Source organism: Chiloscyllium plagiosum, chromosome 13, assembly GCF_004010195.1.
Source record: "Chiloscyllium plagiosum isolate BGI_BamShark_2017 chromosome 13, ASM401019v2, whole genome shotgun sequence".
NCBI classification, from domain to species: Eukaryota; Metazoa; Chordata; class Chondrichthyes; order Orectolobiformes; family Hemiscylliidae; genus Chiloscyllium; species Chiloscyllium plagiosum.
This window is the reverse complement of record NC_057722.1, coordinates 55,086,797-55,102,339: the sequence shown is the minus strand read 5'-3', so window position 1 is coordinate 55,102,339 and position 15,543 is coordinate 55,086,797. Positions and strand designations below refer to the sequence as shown.

Here is a 15,543-nt window from a genome sequence, read left to right as displayed (position 1 = left end):
AGTATCGAAGCAAAGAGGTGCTTCTGCAGCTGTACAGGGCCCTGGTGAGACCACACCTGGAGTACTGTGTGCAGTTCTGCAAATTTGAGAAAAGACATTCTGGCTATTGAGGGATTGCAGCTTAGGTTCACGAGGTCAGTTCCTGGAATGGCAGGATTACCTTACACTGAAAGACTGAAGCGATTGGGCTTGAACACCCTTGTGTTTTGAAGATTGAGAGGGGATCTGATTGAGACGTATAAGATTATGAAAGGATTGGATACTCTGGCAGTAGGAAACATATTTCCACTGATGGGTGAGTGCCAAACCAGAGGACACAGCTTAAAAATACGGGGTAGACCATTTAGGACAGAGCTCAGGAGAAACTTCTTCACCCAGAGAGTGGTGGCTGTGTGGAATGCTCTGCCCCAGAGGGCAGTGGAGGCCCACTCTCTGGATTCATTTAAGAAAGAGTTGGATAGAGCTCTCAGGGATAGTGGAATCAAGGGTTATGGAGATAAGGCAGGAACAGGATACTGATTAGGAATGATCAGCCATGATCATATTGAATGGCGGTGCAGGCTCGAAGGGCTGAATGGCCTACTCCTGCACCTATTGTCTATTGTCTATTGATTGGAGGGAGACCAGAATTACACACAATATTCCAAAAGTGACCTAACCAATGTCCTGTACAGCCACAACATGACCTCCCACTCCTATACAATGCTCTAACTAATAAAGGAAAACATACCAAATGCTTTCTTCACAATTCTACCTACCTGTGACTCCACTTGCAAGGAACTGTGCACCTGCATTCCAAGGTCTCCTTGTTCAGCAACACTCCCCAGGACCTTACCATTAAGTGTACAAGTCCTGCCCTGATTTGCCTTTCGAAAATGAAGCACCTCACATTTAGCTAAATTAAACTCCATCTTCCACTCTTCGACCCATTGGCCCATCTGATTAAGATCCCGTTGTACTCTGAGGTAATCTTCTTTGCTGTCCACTACACCTCTCATTTTGCTGTCATCTGCAAACATACTAATGATACCTCCTATGTTCACATCCAAATCATATGAATAAATGATGAAAAGCAGTGAACCCAGCACTTATCTCTGTGGCACACTATTGGTGACAGGTTTCCAGTCTGAAAAGCAATACTTTACCACCATCCTCTGTCTTCCTCCTTCAAGCTATTTCTGTATCCAAATGGTTAGTTCTCCCTTTATTCCATGTGATTTAATCTGCTAACCAGTCTCACATAAAAAATCTTGTCGAATGCCTTACTAAAGTCCATATAGATCACGTCCACTGCTCTGCCCTCATCAATCCTCTTCATTACTTCTACAAAAAACTCAATCAAGTTAGTGAGACATGATTTCCCATGCACAAAGCCTTCAATTAACTTTTAATTCAAGGAGAAAATGAGATTGGATAGTTTTGTATAAATCAATACAAATGAATAGGACATAGTTTTAATTTGAGAAACAGAAAATATTGTAGTATTAGACAGTCTTTCACACCTGGAATTTAATTTTAATTATTTTTAGTTTGCAATGTTGTTACTAAAGGGGTAAATAATAACGTTAATAAGTCAAATATAGAGTAGTTTAAGACCATCGGCTTTTCGGGCATAAGCCCTTCTTCAGGAAGGGTTCCTGAAGAAGGGCTTATGCCCGAAACGTCGATTCTCCTGCTCCTTGGATGCTGCCTGACCTGCTGCGCTTTTCCAGCAACACATTTTCAGCTCTGATCTCCAGCATCTGCAGTCCTCACTTTCTCCTAGTTTAAGACCACTCAACCTCATTTTCAACAAACCCACCCATTGCAAAATTCTAAATTACATAAAATATACTGTATATTTTCCACTAATACCTAAAGAAATAAATTATGTTTTTTGCTTCTTTAATCTGCTGTGAAAATATTGTTAAAATTTCAAGAGGCATCAATATTATGAGAATAGGAAACATTTTATTCAAGACTTTTGTCCTTTATTAAAATTATAGATTCAAATATTTCAATGGCAATAATTTCATTTGGGGAAAATGGTGCAACATATTTCTAATATTGAGGGTGTCCAGTGATATTTTTAGATGTCATTCTCATTCTCTCATTCTAATCTGTCACCAAACCTTCCCTGACAGTGGATTGTTGTCCAAAGCACTAGTAAAGGGGAACAAAACTTTTCTAACTACATCAGTACAGTTGCAAGCTTATTCCACCTGTTGTGAGTTGGTACCACCAGAATTATTGATGGACTGACAAGTCCAAAAACAAGTTCCCATTCTACTCAAACAAAATACTTCCAGGGCTAGAAGTCCAGGCTTATCAAAGTAGTCAAGATGGATAACAGCCCCATCAAAGCTAATAGGCTTCCAACTATAATAGGAGATACCTTTTCAGGAACCTACTCTTTTGGAAGGAAAAGTAATATGGATGTGACACCAAGACAGAGGAGTAATTCTCCAGAAAAATGACAATTGGCAGAGATCTTATTTAATACAGAGTCAGTACAGAAAATACTATAAGTAGAAATATGAGAAATTTTATTTCTATGAAGCAAAGACACCAATTGCTTTTAAACTATTGCACAAACCAGATGTTGATCCTGAAATTCATGAATCACAATACAACGGGAAATCTCAATGAAGACTATCCAAAGTGTGAGAGATCAAAGGAGGACAACCTATCTTATCCTTCAAGTGCGACAAGTACACCGTCAGGCAAAGTAGCCTTCTGACAGAGTGAATCTGTGATCAGGGCTTGGAGGATGATGGGGTAGCAGGTAAATATGAATGCTAAAAATGTGGCAAAAAGACTTGGAGGAAAATATAGTACAAGGATTTTAAGGGTTTATATCTGGAACTGATTCAATGGCACCTCGTGTTAGTGTGAAAGAAGACATAGCTGAGAAGAGAATGATCAGGGCTACAGCAGAGTAAAACATACATCAAGAGTTTCCCCTCTGAGGAAGTGTGGGAGGAAATGGCAGAAATCTGATACAGATTGCAGATGTGATGCATACCACTCAATGGAATCGATCAGTGAGAGGGCCTGCATCACCAAAGCAAGAACTATATTCAGTTCAAGAAAATCCTCTAAACAAATCTCCTGATGATAGCTGAGACAGACTGAGGCCTTCAGCTAATAACTATTGGCAAATGATGAAATTGCTACAATAAATTCTCTTTTTATGAAGAGGCAGAATCTTTGTACCACAAACTGAGGGACTCCTACTGTGCTTCAACTGTTGTTACAGTGAGTAGCAGAAGTAGGGGCAGAAGAGAAACAAAATTGTCTAACACTTCTCACAACATAGGGATATCCTAAAGTACCTATGACCAATGAGGACATTTGAAGAGTAGTCACTATTGTAATGTAGAAAACCATTCACACCTGCTCCACTGGTCCCACAGATGTCAAAGACACATCTCAGGTTTGATAAGTTCAATTATGCATCACAGGATTGACACATTCCTATGGGCTCACACTTAAAACTGACCACCATTTCAGGTGTCCATTTGGCATCCCAAAGCAAGAGGGCGGTTAGTGAATGAACATCATTTTCAGGACTCCATTGTCTGATTCTCATCAAGTTGAGGCACTGAAAGTCAGCAAAAGTTACCTCAGCATATAAACCGACCATTGAAGATTCAAAAAGCAACCATTACTCAAAATATAATCAGATTTCCTTCATAATTTCTCAAGGCTGTTCTGTTATGCGAGGACTATGATGTATATCTAACAGATAAATCCAATTAGGGCGTACATAATTGTTCACAGGCTTCATGTTGACATTTTCATTTTAAAGATTCATGCAGTGGGACATTATAAAATGTGAGAAACTTTCAAGGTTGTGAAAGTCAACATTCTATACTTTTTTATTATTATCCTAATATAAGCAGCGCTTATTGAAAGGTTAACAGCATGATACACAAAAAACTGCAAGCTTAGTCTCCAAGGCTACCATTTCAAGGCTATCAAACTATCATTATTATCAAAACCCCACTTCTAAAAGAATGAAACATTTCAAACAAGAGACAAAAATGTTCAAAAGTTAAATATTTGATCTCTATGAGTAAGACATAAAGTCAGTTTCAAGCCTTCATTTGCCAACAGCAATGCAAATTGCAGTAGGATTTCACTAACAGTTCCTACTTTACATTTGAGGAACAAAGCGACATATGGCATAGAAACAATGTTCATTTCTGAATATTGAGAGCTGATACTTGGGCTGGTCTTTGTAGAATACATTGTAACTAACTGTTCTTTTTTAAACTGGTGTTCTTATAATTAAATGAATCCAGTGTAACTATATTAAAGCAATCTGAGATCCATCACATAAAAGCATTGCAAAAAGAAAAAAAAACATTTGAATAAGTGAAATGGAACCATGCCTCACTGGGGTAATGATATTGAGTGTTATTTATCCAACATCAGCGATGTTATTGTTCCACCATGTGTAGCCCCCTCTCCCCCACATTCCCCCCACCCCACATTGACACAATTTTTCACAGTTGGTACAGCAATTATTTAGGGAAATACTTATTCACTTTTGAAATTGATATCGTAAAAACAAATTGATCTTTAAACAAGAAATACAGGGCACAAACACACGTGCATGACTTGTACAATTTGTGAACCTAGTATGGTCAGTTATTATTGATCTTTTGTTAAGGCAATAGCTTTTGCAAATTGTTCTTCATGCTGTGGCTCTCAGTTATAAGGCTGCACCTTATTGAACATCATGAGCTGCACTTGAAAATGTGGTGATAGCAATTCTTGAGCCACTGCAATGTGTGTGGTCTAACAGTGCTGTTAGCAAGACAGCTCCATGATTTTAAACAATAACAATGAAGGAACAACAATATAATTCCCAGTCAGGATAGTGTGTCATTTGGAGGGAAATTTGATGTTTCTGTTCCCTTCTGCATCCTTCTGTGTACTTAGAGTCATAGTCATAGAGTCATAGAGATGTACAGCACAGACCATTTGGTTCAACTTGTCCATGCCGACCAGATATCCCAGCCTAATCGAATCCAATTTGCCAGCACTTGGTCCATATCTCTCTAAACACATCCTCTTCATATACCCATCCAGATGTCTTTTAAATGTTGCAGTTGTACCAGCCCCCACCACTTCCTTCAGCAACTCATTCCATACATGCACCACCTATGCGTGAAAATTTGCCCCTTAGGTCCCTTTTAAACTTTTCCCCTCTCACCCTAAACTTATGCCCTCTAGTTCTGGACTCCCCTACCCCAGGGAAAAGACTATGTCCATTTATCCTATCCTTGCCCCTCATGATTTTATAAACCTCTATGAGGTCACCCCTCAGCCTTTGACGCTCCAGGGAAAACAGCTCCAGCCTATTCAGCCTCTCCCTATAGCTCAAATCCTCCAACCCTGGCAACATCTTTGTAAATCTTTTCTGAACCCATTCAAGTTTCACAACATCCTTCCAATAGGAAGGAGACGAGAAGTTGCACACAATATTCCAAATGTGACTTACCAAAATCCTGTACAGCCGCAATATGACCTCCCAACTCCTCTACTCAATTTCCTGACCAATAAAGGAAAGCATACCAAGTGCCTCCTTCACTATCCTATCTACCTGTGACTCTACTTTCAAGGAGTTATGAAACTGCACTCCAAGGTCTTTTTTGTTCAGCAAAACTTCCTAGGACCTTCACCATTAAGTATATAAGTCCTGCTAAGATTTGCTTTCCCAAAATGCAGCACCTTGCAGTTACTTTACAAACAGTTGGCTTTGTATTATTTGAAGATGTCACTTAAGAAGCCGAAGAAATATACTCCAGTTCATCCTAAAGTTCATTGACAAAATTCTGGAAAATGTGTCTTGGAAGCCTCCTCTCAACATGGAAGACATAGATGACAAAATCCAGCATCAGCTCTTTTGTACCAACTCAGCCTCTGGTCAACTGAGGAAAAGACTAATCAGGGGTCAAAAAATGAAACTCAAGAATAAGGCCAAGGCTTACAGGACACAGTAATCTTCATAACACTACATGTTTTAGGAACTTGAGATAGGCACCTCAAAGTTCTGAAAAGGTATCCCTGGGGCATCTCCACAAGATCCTCCAAATCTGAAGGCAAGGAAGTTGAACAATGTCCAGCTCCCTATTTAATTTTATATTTTATTTGGCCCATTTGTAACTGCACATAATATAGACTACAATATTTAATGCCATATATTTTGATCTAAATATTTATTTTTATTGTTTAGGGGGATTGCAATTTTGTAGCAATAGCAGTGTTCCAGCTCTGTGCTTCAAGAGTGCTCTGTGTTTTGGTAGAATTCAACTTTTATGGCTAAAATGGAGGCGTCCTGCCTCTGAATGAATTCTGAAACTTACAGCCTAAATAAATGATTCCCATTTCCATGCCTGCAGCTTTAAGAATGATGCCCACTTTTGTCACTGTTATGTTTTATGCAATTAATTTCCACTGTTTGTAGCTGTAATAATGATCATTATTTATTTCATGTTTTTCCTGAATAATCCTGTTGTCTTTGGTTTGCCTTCATGATGATTCTAATAATGGATCTCTCAACTTTTCTGTAAACTTGTATCCTTATTAAAAACTCCTAACTTTCCATTTTTGTTAAATTTGGTCTGCTTTGGCTTTGAATCAGCTCATTCATCATTAATTTTGGTTTTGTGATGTCTGCAGAAAATTTGGTTTGAATTGCTTCTGTGACTGTTGTGAAATAGCTTCATAAAGGTCAGTACTTCATGACCAAGTCACCCTTTATTTACACATGAACAGACCTTGACTATGTAACTATCTCACACACAGCCAGGCACCAGAGTATCCCTGGCACTCAATCTTTTTATGTCAGCCATGGCTCCCTGATTGGACCATATGAAATCATATTCTATGAAGCCCAGTCGGCTGGCCAGCCTCGTTATACCTGGATTTTCCCCTATAGGAGCTGTGTCTGGTGATGTCCATTGATCTGGTGGTGACACCTGATCTGAGCTACTAGTGATTTTCTTTACTTCTACCTTTTCTAAACTGTAATTTTGCACCATTTTGTAAAGCTTTCCTGGCCCACCAAAGATTTTAACTACTATTGTGTGTTGACTCTCTGACTGGGGATGAGTACTCCAGCTCCAGGGAACTTTGAACACTCTTTCTATTGTATGTGTCTTAACATAATTGAGTTCTTTTTTCTGCTTTGCTAAATCTTGCCACAAGGACTTTCTTCTGCAGGGGTCTTGAATTTTCAGCTCTTCCTATTGCTGGATGTCTGCATGAGCAGACGACTTAAAGTAGTTCCTGAAGAAATATTCAGACCTCCATCACTACTAATATTTGATGTGAGCCAGCGAATGTAATCTACATCACTGCTCACCATGTTTTATGAGCACTATGCACCACTGACCAACAAGATCTAGTTCATTGCATCTTAGCAACCAAATATAACATACACTGATATGATAGCTATTGTTACAGAGACAGTACGATCCGAATGGGAAATCTTACTCCCTCAAGCTCATTAGCTATTCTCCCAGTTTGAATGACAATGCTAAAGGAACTCCTCACTATTACCCTGATACAATATAATGAATAATTGAGTCTGGGCCTCAAAGACAGGAATGTAAGTGAAAGAAAAAATTAAGAGAATACCCAGCAATTACTGAAGAAGGAGAGAAGATCATGTATGATTTGAGCACCAGTGACAATGATCCTGTGAAAATGAAGTAAAAGCTTGTCAGCTTATATTTAACTTAATTGGAACAAGGGAGGAAGATTGTGGAGTCATCAGAAGGAGTTAACAGAATCCTTTTACCTGTGATATTGTGTCATGGAATGGTCTCTGGAAATCTAGTGGACACATCCATTATGGTTAACAAATAATGTTTTTTGTTTTAAATGGGGGTCCTACACAGTCAATTAAGACTCTTGTAAAAGGTTCTTCAAATACAGGAATAGGTATTAAAGGTGCAGGTTTTATTACTGCCTGTGGTTTTCCAATTACCTGACATGTATGAATATCTGGCAAAATTCAACTACATCCTTGTGCAGTCCAGGCCAGTAAAAGCGTTTTGTATTTTAGCTTGAGTTTTTCTCACCCCTAAATGATCCCCATATGGCAATTCATGCGCCACTCGGAACACTTCCATTCTATAACCCACTGGCAATACGACTTGATGAAATTCTGCCCATTTCTCATCTGCCTGAATATGTTTTGGTCTCCATTTCCTTATTAAGACCTCATTTTTAAGAGAGTGGCATTCAGGGATACATTCAGATTATTTTTCCAAGTGTGTCTTTTGATACAATTGCTTTAAATTTTCATCTTTCTGCTGTAACTCAGTTAATTTATCTGAGTTAAAAATACCTGCTCTTGGTTTATGTCAACCATCTGATCAAACAGAGTCTTTGACCATTCCACTTCAACTTTCTTACCTGTACTCTTTGATCTCTCCTGTTTCAACTGGTCACTTTGTGACTTGTTACCACACAGTCCAGAAAAATCCCAGGATATGTGTCCTGCAATAGTTCAGTTTCCTGAGTTTCCACTGGCTTTTCAACCACAGTAGTGAGTACTCCTACCTGTGAACTAGCTATACCGTTAGCAAGGACAAATTGTATTCCTGGAGCTGAGAGTTTGTCCAGTATTCTTACCCGTGACTTCCCCATGCTTCACTGGACACTGTAACCTTACTTTACATACTTGACCACTTCTTTTTTACTGTAAATTCCCATTACTAGTATCTTTCCTAGCAATAGTCTTTCAGAGGTACATATCTCCTCCTGTTTCAACATCAAAGATTGAGAGGATCCTGTATCACTTAATATTGTAACCTCTTTATCCGTTGTTCCTGGCCTATGTGAATTAACTCTACCTTTGCGGGAATATGACTTATGAGGATCTGTCACTTCCTCCGTAACCAACCACTGACCAGGTTGTACATTCTGGTGCAGCTTTCTAGCCTCCACTGTGCTTTCCATTACCACTCCAAAAATAATTAAGTGGCTTGTCCTGTTTTCCTACATCTGGCTTCCCAGTGCTTTTCCTAACTCACCAACAATGTGATTTCATGTGGCTTACTTTATTGCAGTGAAAACATCAGAGCTTTTAAAATTCTCTTTCCCCTTCAAGGGTTTTCTTTTTACTCCGTGATAAGTTTTCCTTATGATCTTCACCAGCCTCTATCTTTCCCTTTCCATGTGAACATTTCGCTTTTCTCCAATTTCTATCTCTCACAGATTGAAATTGATTTTGGAAGCCAAACTTTGATTTATGACCAATTCATAATTATTAGCCATTTCCGCTGCTAATGTTGTCATTTTAACTCTCTGCTCTTCCACATGAGTTCTCACTACGTTAGGAAGTGAATTTCTGAAGTCCTCCAAAAATAATTGTTTCTCTAAGAGCATTGAAGGTTTGCTCTATTTTTAATGTCCTTATCCACCTATCAGAATTGCTTTGTTTGATCCTTTCAAATTCAATGTAGGTTTGACCAGGGTCCCTTCTTAGATTCCTGAAACATGGTCTATAGGCTTCTGGGAGAAAGTGAGGTCTGCAGATGCTGGAGATCAAAGTTGAAACTTTATTGGCAGACCTCACTTTCTCCCAGAAGCCTATAGACCATGTTTCAGGAATCTAAGAAGGGACCCTGGTCAAACCTACATTGAATTTGAAAGGATCAAACAAAGCAATTCTGATAGGTGGATAAGGACATTAAAAATAGAGCAAACCTTCAATGCTCTTAGAGAAACAATTATTTTTGGAGGACTTCAGAAATTCACTTCCTAACGATATTGATATTGAGGAGGAGGAGCTGTTGGGTATTTTGAAAATATTTAAGGTTGTTAAGTCCCCCGGGTCTGATGGGATCTATTCCCGGATACTGAAGGAGGCAAGCGAGGAGATTGCTGTGACCTTGAGAGAGATCTTTGTATCCTTTTTATCGACAGGCAAGGTCCCAGATATTGTTCCTAGGCCAGTGACCCTTACACTAGTGCTAGGCAAATTACTGGAGAAGAGTCTGAGAGACAGGATTTCCTCACATTTGGAACAGCAAGGGTTTATTAGGAATAGTCAGCAGGGCTTTGTGCAGGGGAGGTCTTGTCTCTCAAATTTGATTGAGTTTTTTGAGGAAATGGAGTCGATAGTTGGTGAGGGGAGGGTTGAGGATGTTGTCTACATAGGCTTCACTAAAGCACTTTATTGCTGGAACAGCACAGCAGGTCAGGCAGCATCTAGGGAACAGAAGATTCGACGTTTCGGGCACATGCCCTTCTTCAGGAATGAGCAGAGAGTGTTCAGCAGGAGAAGATAAAAGGTAGGGAGGAGGGACTTGGAGGAGGGGCGTTGGAAATGTGATAGGTGGAAAGAGGTCAAGGTGAGGGTGATAGGTCGGAGTAGGATGGGGGCGGAGAGGTCAAGAAGAAGACTGTAGGTCAGGAAGGCGGTGCCGGGCTGGAGGGATTCGGCTGAGCCAGGTGGGGGGAGGGGGGATGAAGAAACTGGTGAAGTCCAAGTTCATCCCCTGTGGTTGGAGGGTTTCCAGTCGGAAGATAAGACGCTCCTCCTCCGACCGTCGGGTTGTTGTGGTTTGGCGGTGGATGAGTCCAATGACCTGCATATCTTCGGTGGAGTGGGAGGGGGAGTTGAATGCAACCCAACCAACCTGTAGCACAGCATTTCAACTCCCCCTCCCACTCCACCGAGGATATGTAGGTCATTGGACTCATCCACCGCCAAACCACAACAACCCGATGGTCGGAGGAGGAGCGTCTTATCTTCCGACTGGGAACCCTCCAACCGCAGGGGATGAACTTGGACTTCACCAGTTTCTTCATCCCCCCTCCCCCCACCTTGTCTCCGCCGGATCCCTCCAGCCCGGCACTGCCTTCCTGACCTGTAGTCTTCTTCTTGACCTCTCCGCCTCCACCCTACTCCGACCTATCATCTTCACCTTGACCTCTTTCCACCTATCACATTTCCAACGCCCCTCCTCCCAGTCCCTCCTCCCTACCTTTTATCTTAGCCTGCTGAACACTCTCTGCTCATTCCTGAAGAAGGGCTTGTGCCCGAAACGTCGAATCTCCTGTTCCCTGGATGCTGCCTGACCTGCTGTGCTGTTCCAGCAATAAAGTTCCAACTATAGGCTTCTGGCACAAGCTTGTATACACTTAAGATGGTTTTCTTCACCTCCTCATACACCCCAGATACCTCCCCTGATAGTGATCTGAATACCTCACTAGATCTACTTTCATGTTTTGTTTGGATCAACAAAACCCACATGGTCACTGGCCCCTACATTTGTTTAGCCACCTTTTCAAATGAGATGAAAATGGCTTTGACATCCTTCTTTCCAAATGTAGGCAATGCCTGAATATATTTAAACAGTTTTTCACTAGTCCTTTGACTACCCTGGGTTTGCTCATCCTCACTCTCTTCCTTCACTAAGCTTACCTTCAGCCTTCATCTCCATCCTTCTAAGCTGACTTTCCTGTCTCAATGCCAATTTCTGAAGTTCAAACTCCCTCTTTCTCCCTTTCCACTCTCTCCTTTTCTCTCTCTCCCTTTCTCTCCCTTCTCTCTCTTTCCTGTGCTTTTAATCATAATTCAAACCATTTCATTTCTGTTGGCCTTTCCTTGTCTTTTGCCTCCAACTCAAGCTGCTTCATTTTCAATTAAATTTTAGCCATCTCTAAAGATTGTCATGGCATTTCCAGCACGTTTAATTGCTGAACTGTTGCTGTTATTATATCCACTTTCCTCACGGAAGAAGGCAGCTCCAGCACCAGCTGGTCTGCTAATTCCCGCAGCTTGGCCTTAATCACCTTTTGCAATTCCCCCAAAGTCACTACTTCCACCTTCAGAAAACTCTTGGTGACTGAAAGAGCCATTGCTATCCCATGCACTATTTAAACCAACCAAAATCAATACTCAGAGCAAAAGACAATACCATCTACCACTCGCAGCCTTTGAGTCCAACAACTCTAATCCCAGTTTGGAACTACAGAACAAATCTCGCAAAGAGCCCCCATCCTGATATGGACCAGGTCAGACCCCCTCAAAACATTTCAAGAAAGTAGCTCAGACCCTAACTCTGCTAGCTGTTTTAAGCAGGTGTAACGTGGATATTCCAGGAGAGATGCAGCTGGTCAAACCACTTAGTTTTAAACAAAACAGAATTTATTTGCAATATTACTGAATGAAACACAAACAAAAGAGAACAGAATATAAAATAACCCAGCCTATCTGAAAACCCCACAGATTATCCCAATTTAATGATACTGTTCTAAATGCTTGCGACACTCCCCATAAACACCCCTTAGCACAAAAGGTAAAATCAAACCCAGGGTCTTACAGGAGAGATGTCAGAGAGGGGGAGGATCAGCAAGGACCTGCTTCTTTGGGTCCAGCAGCTTCACAACAACTGCCTGCTTTCAGTGAATAGCCAGACTACTAAAGCCATATCAAACCAAACACAAACCAGAGAAAAGCTGAGCCGGGAGAACTGGCTACTCCCCTTTCATTGGACAAGTGTTTTATTTTAAAACTGCCTGAGGCAGTATCTGTTAGCTATAATCAAACTGGCCCTAAAATCATTCAAATCTAGACTTTTGGAATCCCTGCTTTTATGACTTCTCTGAAAAAAAACCAAGGACAGCATAACCTTGTTAAAGGACTCGCATCACCGTACCACTCAAATCCACTCCATCCCTGTCATCCCACAGCTAATCCACCTAACTTGCATACTTTTTGACTGTAGGAGGAAACCCACGCAGACACCAGGAGAATGTGCAAACTCCACACAGAGAGTCATCCAAGGCTGGAATCAAATCCAGGACCCTACTGTTGTGAGGCAGCAGTGCTAACCACTGAGCCACCATGTCATTCATGCTACTTATTCATCTCCCAGCAGTACTTCAACAGATGTGTTGTGCAGGCCTGAAGCAAATACCTTAGCTTTCCACTTTGCCATGTATAAATACACTCTTGACAGAGGGATTTATGATAAATGAATAGTTGTAGCCCATTCAACCCACACAGTCTGTTCTGCCAATCTGTCATGGCTTGGCCAGTGGGTCTTGGCTGATCATTCATTTTAATGCCTTCTTCTCACATGAACGGATTGAGAGCAAGGGGAGAAGAAAGTTAGTAAGTTTGCAGAAGACACCAGAATTGGAGATGCTGTGGACAGCAAAGAAGGTTGCCTCAGGTGACAACAGGATGTTCATCAGATGGGCCAATGGTTTGAGAAGTAGCAGATGGAGTTTAATTCAGTCAAATGTGAGGTGTTGCATTTTGGAAAGGCAAATTAGGACAGGACTTATATACTTAATGGTAAAGTCCTGGGGAGTGTTGGCTGAACAAAGAGACCTTGGAGTGGAGGTTAATAGCTCCTTGAAAATGGAATCTCAAGTAGACAGGATAGTGAAGAAGGTGTTCGGTATGCTTTCCTTTATTGGTCAGACTGTAGGAGTTGTGAGGTCATGTTGTGGCTGTACAGGACATTAGTTCAGCCACATTTGGAATATTGTGTACAATTCTGGTCTCCGTCCTATCGGAAGGATGTTGTGAAATGTGAAAGGGTTTCGAAAAGATTTACAGGGATGTTGCCAGGGTTGGAGAGTTTGCGCTATAGGGAGACGCTGAATAGGCTGTGGCTGTTTTTCCTGGACCATCAAAGGCGTGGATAGGGTAAATAGACAAGGTCTTTTCCCTGGGTTGTGTGAGTCCAGAACTAGAGGGCATAAGTTTAGGGTGAGAGGTGGAAAGTTTAAAAGGGGCCTAAGGGGCAACCTTTTCACACAGACGGTGGTGTGTGTATAGAATGAGCTGCTGGAGGAAGTGGTGGAGGCTGGTACAATTACAACATTTAAATGGCATCTGAATGGGTATATGAACAGAAAGGATTTAGAGGGGTATTGGCCAAGTGCTGGCAAATGGGACTAGATTAGTTTAGGATATCTGGTCAGCATGGACGAGGTGGACTGAGGGATCTGTTTCCATGCTGTACATCCCTATGACTCTGACTCTGAAATAAAAACGACTCCCTCGACATTCAAGAAACTTTGAAAATTTTGTAGTCGGGTATTCATTTTATCTCTTGCTGAATAATTACAAATTGTATTAGTCATGCTTGAAAATTACCTCCAGCAACTCTGAGAAATGTGTCCCATCCAGTTAATCAGCTGTTGTGATGAACAATAACAGACAGTTCATTAAAATAAAATACTTGGCATTTCAAGAAATATGATCCTTATTAATAATAAACTATAGCAAAAAAGAAATTATATCTTCATGTACAACACTAGTCACATAATGACTCATAATCCAAGTCCAAATACTGCCAGCTCTAAAATTCCAGGAAAGCCAAATTTAAAGAAATTAAGGCAATTAAAGTGAAGAGTCATAATGACAGGGATAAAAATAAATGCAGCCTTGGAGAGCTTTAAAAATGACATTAATTCATAAGCAATTTTTCCGAAAGGGCTGTGAAATCATGGAATTAAGTAGTGGATAATACTGACCTTTAGATACAGGCAGGAGTCTGAAAATAAGTGACTTTTGATGGCAGCTAAAATTAAAGAAATGTATGAGATGTTTGAGTTTTCCTCCATACCTCTTCACAGCTTCATCTATACTAGTCCAAGTCTGCAGGAATGCTGTTTCTTGTCACCATAGCAGCTGAAGAAATATAATCCCTTCCTTGTGATCTATTCTCCAGGATCTTGTGTTGCAGTATGCAAGATACCCTCTATGTAACTTGCACAAGGAGTGATATGAAGTGGTCTAATGACCAGCATGTTCATTGGCTGTATATTGCAGACAAATGTTGTTACTGCCACCTTATGGATTCTGGAATGATGCTGAGGCTTAAGTGTTCTGAACCACAGACACATTCATGGCCTCATTGGACTTGTAGCTGAGTTACGGTTGAAGCATGTATCATAGTTCCCATTCCTCCACAAGCTCCCAGGATTGCAGGGTGCTGTGGCCTCATCACGTGTAGCTCATGTCTTAACAATGGGTATGATGTTCTCAACATATGCACTCTTCCTTGGTTCTGCCCATGCCTGGGGGCACATAAGGCAGACAAAGTAAATGGAAAAATGGTTTCTACGTATACCGTCAAATTGCTTCATCGCTTTATAACAAGTATTAAGTTATCCATCAGCCTTCTTTTTTCCATGGATAAGACAGTCACCATTTTCAGTCTCTCAGGACAGTTCTGGCATTATCCTTATAAATCTTCTTAGCATTGTTTAATTTTTAAATAATAATAATGTTAATCTGAATTTCATAGACTGCTTGTTGATAAATTATATTTAGTCTGACTTGTTCAACAGATTAAATAATGTTTCACATGTTGTCACATGTACCTAAGTACAATGAAAAGTTTTGTTTTGCGTGCAGTACAGGCAGATCATAACACACAAGGTCATACGGATCATTGGGTGATTGAACGGAGTGGGGCATACAGAGTTACAGCTGTTGAGAAGGTGTACAAAAAGCAAGATCAACATTAGATTTGAAATTTATAGAGGTTTACAAAATTATGAGGGGCA

At 40.7% G+C, this 15,543-nt stretch overlaps 1 protein-coding gene across 5 annotated transcripts in view; it reads right to left on the bottom strand.

The window, feature by feature from the left end:
- Positions 1 to 15,543, bottom strand: part of LOC122556052 (SPHK1 interactor, AKAP domain containing) — a 396,794-nt gene that overhangs the window by 154,316 nt on the left and 226,935 nt on the right. Inside the window, exon 1 of one of the 5 annotated variants that reach the window (XM_043702457.1) lies at positions 14,506 to 14,626. The exons of the other annotated variants lie outside the window; for them this stretch is intronic. The gene's annotated coding sequence lies outside the window, so the exon portion shown is untranslated. Of the gene's footprint in view, positions 1 to 14,505; positions 14,627 to 15,543 lie in introns of those variants that run through there. 5 annotated transcript variants of the gene reach the window in all.